Source organism: Zingiber officinale, chromosome 8B (genome assembly GCF_018446385.1).
Source record: "Zingiber officinale cultivar Zhangliang chromosome 8B, Zo_v1.1, whole genome shotgun sequence".
In the NCBI taxonomy this organism is placed as follows: Eukaryota; Viridiplantae; Streptophyta; class Magnoliopsida; order Zingiberales; family Zingiberaceae; genus Zingiber; species Zingiber officinale.
Window position 1 is genome coordinate 6,245,254 of NC_056001.1, and position 12,582 is coordinate 6,257,835.

Consider the following 12,582-nt stretch of genomic DNA (forward strand, 5'->3'; position numbering starts at 1 on the left):
TTTTAAAAATAATTTTAATAAATCTGATTAGGTTTTTTAAAAAATGATTAACGTTTAAAATCAGTTTAAAAGGTTTGATTAAGTTTTTTTAAAATGATTTAATGATAATTTAATCAAGTTTTTAAAATAATTTTAATTAGGTTTTAAAATAATTTAAATTAAGTTTTTAAAATAATTTAATTAAGTTTTTAAAAGAATTTTTAATTAAGTTTTTTTAAAAATAATTTTAATTAAGTTTTTTTAATAATTTAAATTAAGTTTTAAAAATAATTTAATTAGTTTTTTTTTAAAATAATTTCAATTAAGCTTTTAAAAGAATTTTAATTAAGTTTTTTTTTAAAAAAAATAATTTTAATTAAGTTTTTAAAATAATTTTAATTAAGTTTTTAAAATAATTTTAATTAGTTTTATTTTTTAAAAAATAATTTCATTAAGTTTTTTTTTAAAATTAATTTTAATATAATTTTAAAATAATTAAGTTTTTTTTAAAAAATAATTTCAATTAAGTTTTTAAAAGAATTTTTTAAATAAGTTTTAAAATAATTTAATTATTTTTTTAAAAAAAATTTAATTAAGTTTTAAAAATAATATAAATTAAGTTTTTAAAATAATTTAATTAGTTTTTTTAAAAAAATATAATTTCAATTAAGTTTTTAAAAGAATTTTAATTAAGTTTTTTTAAAGAATTTTTAATAATTAACTATTTAATTAATTTTGAATTATTGAATTATTGAAAAAGATTATTGAACCCGTGTTAGATTTAAACTTAGCTTTGGGTTAATCAAGCAAGCTTCCTAAGGATAAGTTTTCAGTTCAGTGGCGAGACATATGACCTTCTTGTGTATCAACGGTGGACCACTTACTGAATACTTTCCAAAATAGTCCTACACAAAAAACTTAATACTTGGTTTTGGTCTAACTAGCCCATGTTTGACTGGGGTAGCTTCGGTCAAATCCATTAAGTCTAGTGCACCAGGTAGAATACACAAGATTCAGCCTAGACATGGCTTCAACAAAGCTTCCTTGATGTACTATCATCCCAATCCATTCCGATGCTATGTTGTAGGGTTTGGTAAAACCTTTTTTTATCTAACCGTTCTAAGCAGAAAGTAAACCTAATCCTAAGTGTATGAGTTTGGTTAATCATGTTGGTTAGATTGTCTTTCTAGTTGCTCCCTCTGAGTCATAGCTTAGATAAGGTCTATCTAAGTAATGAATTTGACTCTTAGGGATTAAGTATAGGTTTGGTTTAATTGGTTTGGTTAAATGTTTTGTTTGGACCCATGCTTGGACTTGACTTCTAGCATTTTAACTAATTAATGACAAATATGATTTGTTTGTTTGTTTAGGATTGTAACCAAGTCCTGATTTGTTGTACACGGCTTGTTGTGATCAAAGTGCCATGTTTAGACACTTGGACCCCAGTTCGAACTTTTCCAACGTTTTCTTGAGTCGCTCGACTTGACCTTTCAAGTTGGAATTTTCTTCCTCAAGTTTTTCAACTTGGGTTGAAGTTCCGACTTGAACTTGGTTAGTCGAGTCACTCAAGTTAACTTGATGCTTAAGGTGGTCTATTTCCTTAAGTAACAAGTTATTTTGTTTTTCAGATTTTGACAATTTTTAAACAAGCATTTAACTACTTTAAGCAAGTTAGACTTAGAATAAATTATTACCATATTTGGATCTTCTAATCCGTGGCTTCTTTCGGACTCGATGTCGATCTCGGACTCGTACTCTTCATCGGACTCGGAGTCGGAATATTCATTTCTTGCCATAAATGCAAGATGACTCGAATGCTTTGTTTGCTCCGTGTCAGATTCGTCAGAAGAAGTCTCGTCCCATATTGCTTGGAGGGCTTTCTTTTGTTTTGTTGATTTAGGCCTTTCTTCCTTCCGATTTGGGCATTCATTTTTGAAATGCCCTTTTTTGTTACATCCGTAATAAATCACTTCTGATTTGTTTTGGGTCTGGTTGAGTGGTGTCTTCTTGGCATTTTTTCTGAATTTCTTCTTCGTTAGCAATCTCCGGACCATGTTGACTAACTCTCCTTCATTTGTTGAGTCAACGTCCGACTCGCTTTCAGACTCGATCTTTGTTCTTGTTTTAGTTTCCTCGCTTGGACCTGCATGCAAAGCTGCTCCTTTCTCGATATGGCTTACGTTAGATTGTTCGTGTAATTCCAATTCACAGAATAATTCATCTAACTTAAGAATTGAAAGATCCTTAGAAACTTTGTACACATCTGCAATTGATGTCCACAAAGCATTCCTCAGAAAAGCGTTTAACGCGTACCTTATTATATCACGGTTTTCAAGATTATGTCCGATCAGATGGAGACCGTTGAGGATGTCCTTCAGTCGAGTGTGGAGTTGTGAAGTCGTTTCTCCAGGGAATATTTTAATATTGAATAAGTTATTTAAAAGCAAATCCCTTTTATTTACCTTAGATTCGTCAGTCCCTTCATGTAGTTTGACCAGGGAGTCCCACAGTTCTTTAGCGTTGTCGTAGGGACCGACTCAATTCAACTCCTCCATTGTGAGCCCGCACTGAATGGTGTTGATCGCCTTGTAGTTTAGTTGTGCCTTCTTGATCATTGGAGGAGTCCAATCTTCTGGTTCCAATGGTGTTCCATCTTTCGTCGGGGGAGTGTAGCCTTTCAAGATCGTGAACCAAAGTTCGATATCAGACTTCAAGTAACACTTCATTCTATTCTTCCAATAACTGAAATTTTCTCCTTTGAATAGTGGAGGTCGAACAGTGTTGTATCCTTCTTGATAAGAGTTTGACATCCTTAAAAGAATAACAAATAGATTTCCAAGACTCTCGTCTTGGGATTAGCAATGCTTCAAAAATACAAACAATAAGAAAAAAAATATTCTAAAATAATTGATAAAAAAGTAAGTTTTAAGCTTACGAGGCTCTGATATCAATTGTTGGATTGGATGAGTGTGATAGAGGGGGGGGGGGGTGAATATTGCGCTTTTAAAACTTTTCTTTTTCTTTAGAAAACAGAGTCGTGCAGTGGAAAAGTAGAGAACAAATTCAGTTAGTTGGTTCGAAGCCTAGGTCGACTCCTACTCCAAGGCCCGCGATCCTTGACCGCACCGATGGGCAATCCACTAAGATTCTTCTTCTCGAAAACCTCGGAAAGAAGTTAATGCGTACAGTATGCAATGATATAAGATAGTAACAATCCTACTATCTTATATGAATTAAAGTGCAATATAAATAAAGTATACTGACAATATAAGTGAAGGTTTAAGCTCGGTCGGTACTTCCGGATGGAGTAGCTTGAAGAGTCGTAGAGAACTTGTAGCACGGTCCGCTTGCAGAGAAGAGCTTTTAGACGATCAGAAAAGTATTGTTCAACCTCAGACCTCGAGCCACCTTTTATAAGTGTCTTTGAGGTTCGATCGACCGATCCCTATGTTCGGTCAACCGAACCAGCTCCATTCCTTCCTGGCTAGAGTCTAACGCCGGCTCGATCTTTTGCATTAACTGTCATTTAAGTGTTCGGTCGACCGATCCCTCTTTTTGATCGACTGAACAAGCTCCTTCCCTGTTCATCGAACTTTGTTGAGATCTCCATTTAATGCTGCATTAATGGTTGATTGGTTCGGTCGATCGATCTTACTGTTTGATCGACCGATCAACTCTTTTTCCTTTTGCTTCTGATCGATGCTAATGAACTGGCCTGTGCTGAGTCATCATGGTTCGGTCGGCCGATCTTACTTATCGATCGACCGATCAAAACTTGATCTGACTCGGTCTGTTCTAGTCTGATCTGATCACTGCTTTGATCTCTCCTTGTTCGGTCGACCGATTCACCTGTTCGGTCGACCGATCTAGCCGGACCTACAAAACAGTGTTAGACAAAACATCCTGCAAAACAAATGTTAGCACAATAATATTATAATGCATGAGTAATATAAAAGATAGTAGAACTATCTTGATCTCAACTTGGAAACCTTCCCGGTTTCTTCAGTTGGATCAGTGACCTAAGGTTGTTCCCTTCGGGAAGCCGACCTCACTGTCGCTCCTCCAGTTGTTTAGCTCAACCTACCTGCCAAACTTAAATCCTCCAGATTTAATTTGGACTTTTCACTTAGCTTTGATCGGCTCGCCAGGACTTTTCTCTTAATCTTCGGTCCTCCAGACCTCTCGATCACACTGCCAAGCGTCGGGTTCTCTCGAGCCACTTGGACTTGCACTTGGGTTTCACGATCTGTTAAGATTTCTCCTGCCTAGCCTCCAACTAGGTCTTTCCTAGTTGAGTAAACAGCTTGCACACTCAGTCAACTTATTAGATTACAACAAGACTTAACTTGAACCTTTGACAACATCAAAACTTAGGTTTGATTCTGTTGCAACTTACACCAACAGTTATTTTATGAAAATCTTCATAGCAAACCATAATAACCAGATCCATGAAGAAATATGAGTTTGTAGCTTTTGATAAATATGGTGAATATGCTGGATGAATTGATAATTCTTAAAAGATGTTCCTAGATGATCGAAACTGGTGCCGATAATTTACATACATTACGGAAGTCAATTAGTAATTGGTCAGATATAGAGCTATCTATAAAATGGTAAGTTTAGACATATATATCGTAGATATAATAACATTAGACAACAACTCTCATTTGGAGTTATCACTGTTGACTATGTAAATTCAAAAGATAACCTAGTAGATCCGTTAATCAAAGGATTAAACAGAGAGTTAGTTGCAAGTTCATTGCGAGAGATGAGCTTGATGCCAATGAAAAATATTAGTGTAAAAGAAACCCAACCTAAGCAAATTAGATATCCCAAGAACTAGGTTCAAAGTGACAATCTAACTACACTGACAAAGTTGCTCACTATAAGAGAATGACGCAATAGATCAGTGAAGGATGGAGGATAAGCTTACGACTTTTATGATCCAGTAGAGTAATATGGAATACTCTTAAGACATCATCTATATAAAAAAGAAGTAGGATCGCTTCGAAAAGAATTAGAAGCGCAATTCTTTGAACTTCTCATAGAACCAGGCGTGTTTATGTCTAAGAACAAAAACACTCGTGAGAACTGAGTTGTATTAGAAAGAGTCTTGGGTGAGATATTTTAATACTTACACAGACGAAAGAACAGTTCAAGAACATCATGTCTATTGTTAGTAAGTAATCAAGCAGATCTTTATAAGGGAATATTCAAAGGGTAAAACCTACCTATCCTATACTGGACACAATTGTTGAATGCTATCATATATCCTATTTTTCATTCATGTAGGGGATTGTTAAAAATATGAATGGAATAAAGAAATGAAGAAGAAGAGACTTTATTATGCATGAATTTTTAGTCCTACATTAGAAGTCTCTTAACTTTATTGTTGTTTAGATTATGATACATGCATTGATGTTATAAACATATATATGAGGAGAGGCTCTCTCGCGCGCGTGGGTACGATGATAAGGAGGGGCCCCCATCCCGCGGAGAATAGCTGCCACGGTAGAGGTCAAAGTTAAGGCGGTCAACGCTCAGATGTCATCGGCTGGTTAGGCAATCATGCCCCGACCAGGGGGAGAAGGTTCCGATCCGATCCCACATTTGACACAGGGAAGTGTCAAATGACCGACACTTAAGGGACGTCGGACGAAAGAGGAGACGATGTGCAGAAGCCGGGCCGAGCAGCTACCCTGCTCGTCCTTGCGACAGGACTCGGTATTGGCACAATGGAGCTCCAGCCGATCGGACGAGACACAAGAATAGTAGAGTTACGACCGAGCGGACACATGCACAAGAATAACGAAGTTTCGGCCGAGCGGACGGGACACAGGGGCAGCGAAGTTCTAGCCGAGCGGTCAACCCGCTCGACCTAGCAACATACTCCCTCTGTTATCCATCGATATCCTTTTGGGAGTTAGGGCCGCTGACACCGGGCATGGACAACCAGAAGATCATACGGCGAAAGCTTCCATTGTCACTTCAGAGATATGCTCGACTTGTTAAGGTACTGTGTCAAGGGCACTTTACTAACAAGTCTTTTTAGAAAAAACCTTAGGAAGCGTGCTCATCTTTGGGAGCATGCATGCACGCTACAAGAGCTCTATATAAAGGGGAGTCCAAGCATCGACAAAGGTATGCACTAGACACTTCGTGCAACTGTTCATTCTTGTTGTTGCTCCGCCTTCTACATTATCGTCGATGACTGACTTGAGCATCTGAGGTCCAACGCGGGGGACCCCCTCCCTGGCTTGGCGTTGACGCAATCTGTGTTGCAGGTCGGAGCGGAGTCTACAAGCGGTCGCGGGAGCGCCACATCCCCAACTTTCCATCTCATCAACTTTCGGACGGGATCAATGATTTTGTAATATCTCGACAATAATGACAGATATTAAATCCATTAATGGTAATTCCATGACATCTCAACAATAATGACCAACATTAAACCCAACATTGAATGACCATAATTTGGTCATTCATTGCAGTCAAGGGTGAGCCCTCCAATATAAGAAGTTTAGATCTTAAGCAAAGAAAGAAGCAAAAGCAATAACAAAAAATTTGTCTACCTTTGTTCCTTGATTCTTTCCTCTCAATCATGTATCCGCTCGATTGAACTATTGTGATAACACTTGGGTGTATTCTTAGTTCACCACTAACAACCAGTGTTTAGTTGTGTGCGTGGTTCTGTCGTTGTATTCTGGAAAACAAACGATCCGAGAGAACCTGTTTCAAGAAAACTACTTGAAAGCATGTCTTGCCATCTTCTGATCGGCAACTCAGTCTTTTGACTTAGCAATTTAGCTTCCCGATTCCTCTCGGCATCTCCCAACTTGGCAACTTGACTTTCTGACTCCGCTCAGCATCTCCTGACTCGACAACCTAGTAGCTCGGCCTGACTTCCAAGGCCGATAACCTGAGATTATCTACTCAGATCATCTTAACATATAAGTTGGAATTAATTTTATATAATTTTAGTTCAGCTAAACTTTCCCTCTATTTTCGACAACATATTATTCAACAATATAGAATAAACTATTAATTTCAATATCATCATTTCACTCCTGTGTTAATTTTCAAACATGTTCTATAAAATTTAAAATGAAATATCAAAATTACATTAGACATTTAGGTGACGTTTGGTTCTTTCTTGGAAATCGAAATGTGAATGAGAATATTAATATTATAGAATTAGAATTAGTATGAACATGGATATCACTCTTAAAAATAATGTTTGGTTAGTTGAATATTTTATATGGGAATAAACTAAAATTTCTTTTTTTACCCTTAGAGGAAAATAAGAGAAAAAAATTAGATGTAAAAGAAAGTTAAATGTGAGAGAAAAATATAACGAGATAGAAAGTGTGATGAGAGAAAAAATGTTATGGGGATGAATGAAGAGAGGGAACGTGTGATGAGAGAAAATGAGGAAAAAGAATATGATGAGAGAGAGTATGGTGGCAGAAGTCAGAAGGCGAATACGCTCGCCCCTAGCACCCCTACCAACTCATCCTAGGGCTAACACGGAGGAGGCAAATCACGGACGACTACTAATATTTGGAATAGTGATTAACACATAATGACAAGAGAGAGCATGCTGCAAAGGTTGGAACCGCCAACCCAGCGGCCCCCTCAACCCGGCCCCACAAGTATGAGAGGGAGTAAATCACGGTGAATACGGGCCCAGCTATGACATGGTGGTCTCAGGTGTTTAGCACGGACAGATATTGATGTTATCGCATTTGCTGCCGCAGACCCTCGACCTCTCGACTCATGCTGCAAGAATCCATGTCATAACCAGTTGATCCCGCCCGTGGGGGCAATGACAAGAGAGAGCATGATGAGAGAGGATGAGGAGAGAGAAATTATGAGGAGAGAGAAATTATGAGGAGAGAGAAAGTATGATGGGAGAGAAAATATGATAAGAGAAAAGAGGAGAGAGAGTGTGTGATGGGAGAGATCGAAGAGAGAAAAAGTATGATGATAGAGAAGCATGATGAGAGAGAAAGTATGATGAGAAAAAAATAAGGAAAGAGAGTATGATGAGAGAGGAAGCATGATGAGAGACAATGAGGATAGAAAGTGTGATGAGAAAAAAAATATTGTGGCAAAAGGCGAATACGCTCGCTCCCAACGCCCCGCTAACCCGTCCCACACTACAAAAAAAAAGATATTTTGGGACAAAATTGGGGACGAATTTTAAAAAAAAATTCGTTGCAAAAATTTTAGGGACAAAAATTGGGACGAAAATTTTTTCGTCCCAAAATGGTTGATGCCAACTTTTGGAACGAATTATGAATTGTTGCAAATTTGGGAACGAATTTGGGGACGAATTTGGCAACGAATAAAATTTTCGTCCCCAAATTCGTTGCAAAAAATAGCAACGAAAACTATTTTTGTTGCAAACTTAGGAACGAATTTGGGGACGAATGAATTTGTCTCTATTTTTGCAACAAATTTGGGGACGAATTCGGTGACAAATTATATTTTGTTGCCAAGTTTGTCCCTAATATTGCAACGAATTTGGGGACAAATTCGGTGACAAAATTTTTTTTGTTGCCATTTTTGTTCCTAAGTTTGCAACGAATAATAAATTTGTTGCAAAATTGGCAATGAATTTGGCAACACTCTGTGGCCAAATTCAAATTTTCGTCCCAAAATTCGTCCCAAAATCTGGGACGAATTCTGGGACGAATTTTGTGATTCGTCCCAAAATTCGTCCCAGATTAATTTGTCCCAGAATTCGTCGCAGATTTTTTGTTGCCATTTTTGTTCCTAATTTTGCAACGAAAAATAAATTTGTTGCAAAATTGGCAACGAATTTGGCAACAAAAACTTACCAAATTTTTTTTATAATCATATGATAAATTTTCGTCCCAAAATTCGTCCCAAAATCTGGGACGAATTTTGGGACGAATTTTGTAGATTCGTCCCAGAATTCGTCCCAGATTCTGGGACGAATTTTGGGACGAATTTTGTGGATTCGTCCCATAATCTGGGACGAATTCTGGGACGAAAATAATTTTGTCCGAAATTACGATAGAATTGGGACAACTCATTTTCGTTGCCAAATTCGTCCCTATATCAAATATTTTTTCCAGCTTCAATTTATTTCTGCAATACAATCCAAATACATAAAAATAATATGCATTCAACACATCCTAATTTAACATCAACACATCCTAATTTAACATTCAACACATCCTAATTTAACATCAACTCATAATTCAAGAAATATAAAGATTTCAACAAAGTTTACATACAAGATCCATCTTGTTCAACAAAGTTTACAAGTTCAACAACCCAAGTCCATCATCCATCTAACAACACTAAGAATACATAACTTTGATCCCCAACACATCAACCCAAGTCATATTCGTGCCACAAAATCTTTGATCCCCATAAAATCTCCTTTGCCTACATAACAACAAACAAATAAACTAGATTATGTGTAACAAGAAAGATTATAAATATTATACGATATAGCCATGTAAAAAGAATAATTAAAAACAAAACATAAATGTGAAATTCCTTAAACATTCTAATAAAAGCCCTAATTCTAATAAAAGTCATATTTACCAACGATATGATTCATTCATGTCATAGCAACGGTAAATAAAATTATAAGAATTATTTTGAAACTAAATACATGTATCGTAACTATGATACAACCTAATATAATTGGCACATAATATAGAGAGAAAGAGAGAGATCTTGTGAAGTATGGTATTAGGGTTCAAATTTCTCACTTAGTTAACTTTATTTTTCATTTTAATTTGTTGAATTTATAGTTTTATCTTTGGTTGGTATTTAATGTAAACTAAAGGATGTTTAAAATAATTGTTCCTTTCATTGTGTTAACTAGTTGACAATTTCATATGAATAACTTTAGCACATTTTTAACAACTCTTTACAAAATATTAAAGTAGAAGGATGCATCGTTATCTAGTAAAGAATTTTAGAATAGTATGATGTAATTCTAGATGAAATATAGAACTTTTATGTATTTATATAGTTTTGAGATTGTAGATATATCAAATTCAGAACTTTTATGCATCATTATCATTGAAGACAAAACAAGAAAGAGCAGCTTATCAAAAAGAAGGAACACAAATAAACAACTATTTAAAGCTAACTTTAACTTAATTATTTAAAGTTAACTTTATATAATTAAACAACTATAACATAATTATTTAAAGCTAACTGTATATATAGATCAGTAAATGCATATTAATGAACTTAGGAATACCGAAAAGAAGTGAACAAATACAGTTGTCTTCAACTACAGTGAGATCACACCAAATTGAGACCTGCACAAACAACATTATAAAATCGGGACAAAAATAAAGTCGAGTATTAGAGACTCCATTCATATTGCCTAGTTATGCTTTAATTTTGTTACTGGTACACAACTAATAATCATATAGATTAGTCTACGTCGAAGATAAGTCATCTCATACATTGACAATGGAACAGTGCAAGAAGACAACAGACTTAACCTACAAATGGCAGAGTTGAAAAGTTAAAACCATTGATTAATATGTAAAGCAGTAAACATGAGAAAAAAATTCATCATACATTATTAAAATCATCAAAATCATCACCGCCATCATCGTTATCATCGTAGGCATCATCGTCGTCATTGGGAGGATTTTGACTTTGAGCGGAGCTCAACTGAAGGTGTTTCATGATTAATTCTTGTTGTCGGCGCATATCTCTAATATCTTTCTCCAAATTAGCCCGTTCTAGGTCTCTTTGCACCCTTTCTTGGTCTCTTTGTGATATTATTTCCTTCAGATGGCTAACCTCATCAGTCAAGGTATTTATTTGGGTCGTAAGTGCTGATGTGGAGGAAGAAGTTCCAACTAATCTTTGGGTTCTACTCAAGGAACCCATCCCCAATATTCTTCCCCCTTTTGGTCCTCCACTGGCCTCTAACCATAAACTCAAATTATTGTCAACAGACTCCTCAGACCCCTGACTCTCGATACCAGCTTGTGAGCATGTTTGAGCTAGCTCGAGTTGATCATATTTTTCCTGTTTTATAAAACACATACGATATTGATTAGATATAATAGAAACACATATAATATTAAGACAATAATGATAGATAACTAATTAAATTTAAACCATATATTAAGGTAAAATAAATATTACCTTGACTGCTTTTGCTCTCGCCCCACTCCATGTATTATCTTTTTTTTTAAAAGTGCGAGTGAAAGTATCAATGAAAGAAGGCTCCTTCCCTGTCTCCTTGGTCTAAAAAAACATTATTTCAAATAATAAAATAATTTGATATATATTAAAAATTTATGAAAGAGTGAAACAATTACCATTCTCCGTCTATGCTCATCTATGTTAATGGAGCCTCCCGCATATATAGCACTTGAGTCACCAGAATTGTGAGATTGATTCATTCTATTAAGGTCACTCCTTTGTTTACTTTCCTCCGTTGCCCAAAATATAGTGATCCTCTCCCAATTTTCTTCAGTGATGAAGTTTGGCTTTTTCCCCCGACTCTTTGCGTGGCTTAATACATGTCTAATGTGATCGCCACATTTCTTTTTAAATATTCTTCGTATCTCCATTTCGTCATTCGGGTCCCAATTATTTAAGCGCTGAAATAGAAATTTATTTTATTATATAATCACTATAAAATTGAAGTAAACTCAAGAAAATATACTTTGAACTCGCTCCACCAAAGTTGTTTTGTGGCTGATGGAGTGCTTGAATATGTCAAAGAATCCCCTCCCCAATGGTTGTTCACAATTCTATTTATTTCTCGAACAACTTGTACCGGATTTTCAAAGCTGCATTAAATTACAAAATAACGATGTTAAATAATTAAGAAAGGTCTAACAAATAAAATATTTTATAGTACTTACGAATCACCGATGGGGACTAAAGGAGCTCTATCATTCCTAAACTCAGCAAATGAGTTTCTTGCTGAGTCGGGAGGATCTGAGTGGACAGGTAACTGCTCTGGGTAAGGTACTTGTGGCGGCGAATATGAAACCGGTGCAGAAGGTACATGAGATGGACCCGGCTGATGAAGGGGTGGCATAGGTACACTGGCAGGGGAATATGATGCCGGTGGAGAAGACACATGGGATGGGCCTGCCTGAGTAGGGGGTGGCATAGGTTCACTGGCAGGTGATGGATGTGTCTGGTCCTGTGGTCGCCGTCTACGTCCACCACGTCGAAATATATGCTGAAAATTTCAATAATTTAATAAAGTTAATTACAGATCTGATACAAAACAAAGGATAATTAAAAACTTACCATTTTTATGTAAATATTATGGAAAAGGGTGGAGGGGAAATTTATGAAATGTGACCTCTGATAAACTGTAGGAACAAATACAATGTGTTAACAGATAAAGTAAATCAAATTATAAAAGAGACAATATATACAAAAAAATATGGAAAATTTCTTTAAATAAGCTAACAAAACTTACCCATCATCAAAAATCAAAGTCATCATTGTCATTATCATCCTCCTCCTCCTCTTCCTCTTCCTCCTCCTCTTCCTCTTCCTCCTCCTCCTCCTCCTCCTCTTCCTCCTCCTCTCCTTCCTCCTCCTCCTCCTCCTCATCATCAT

General features: G+C 36.0%; 1 long non-coding RNA gene across 1 annotated transcript; it reads right to left on the reverse strand.

The window, feature by feature from the left end:
* Positions 1–11,493: 11,493 nt before the first annotated feature.
* On the reverse strand, positions 11,494–11,715 carry LOC122015270. Its single transcript, XR_006120866.1, has 2 exons — positions 11,666–11,715; positions 11,494–11,600 (listed from the first exon to the last, which is right to left on the reverse strand). It is a non-coding gene; the product is annotated as an uncharacterized LOC122015270 (long non-coding RNA).
* Between the last annotated feature and the right edge of the window lie 867 nt (positions 11,716–12,582).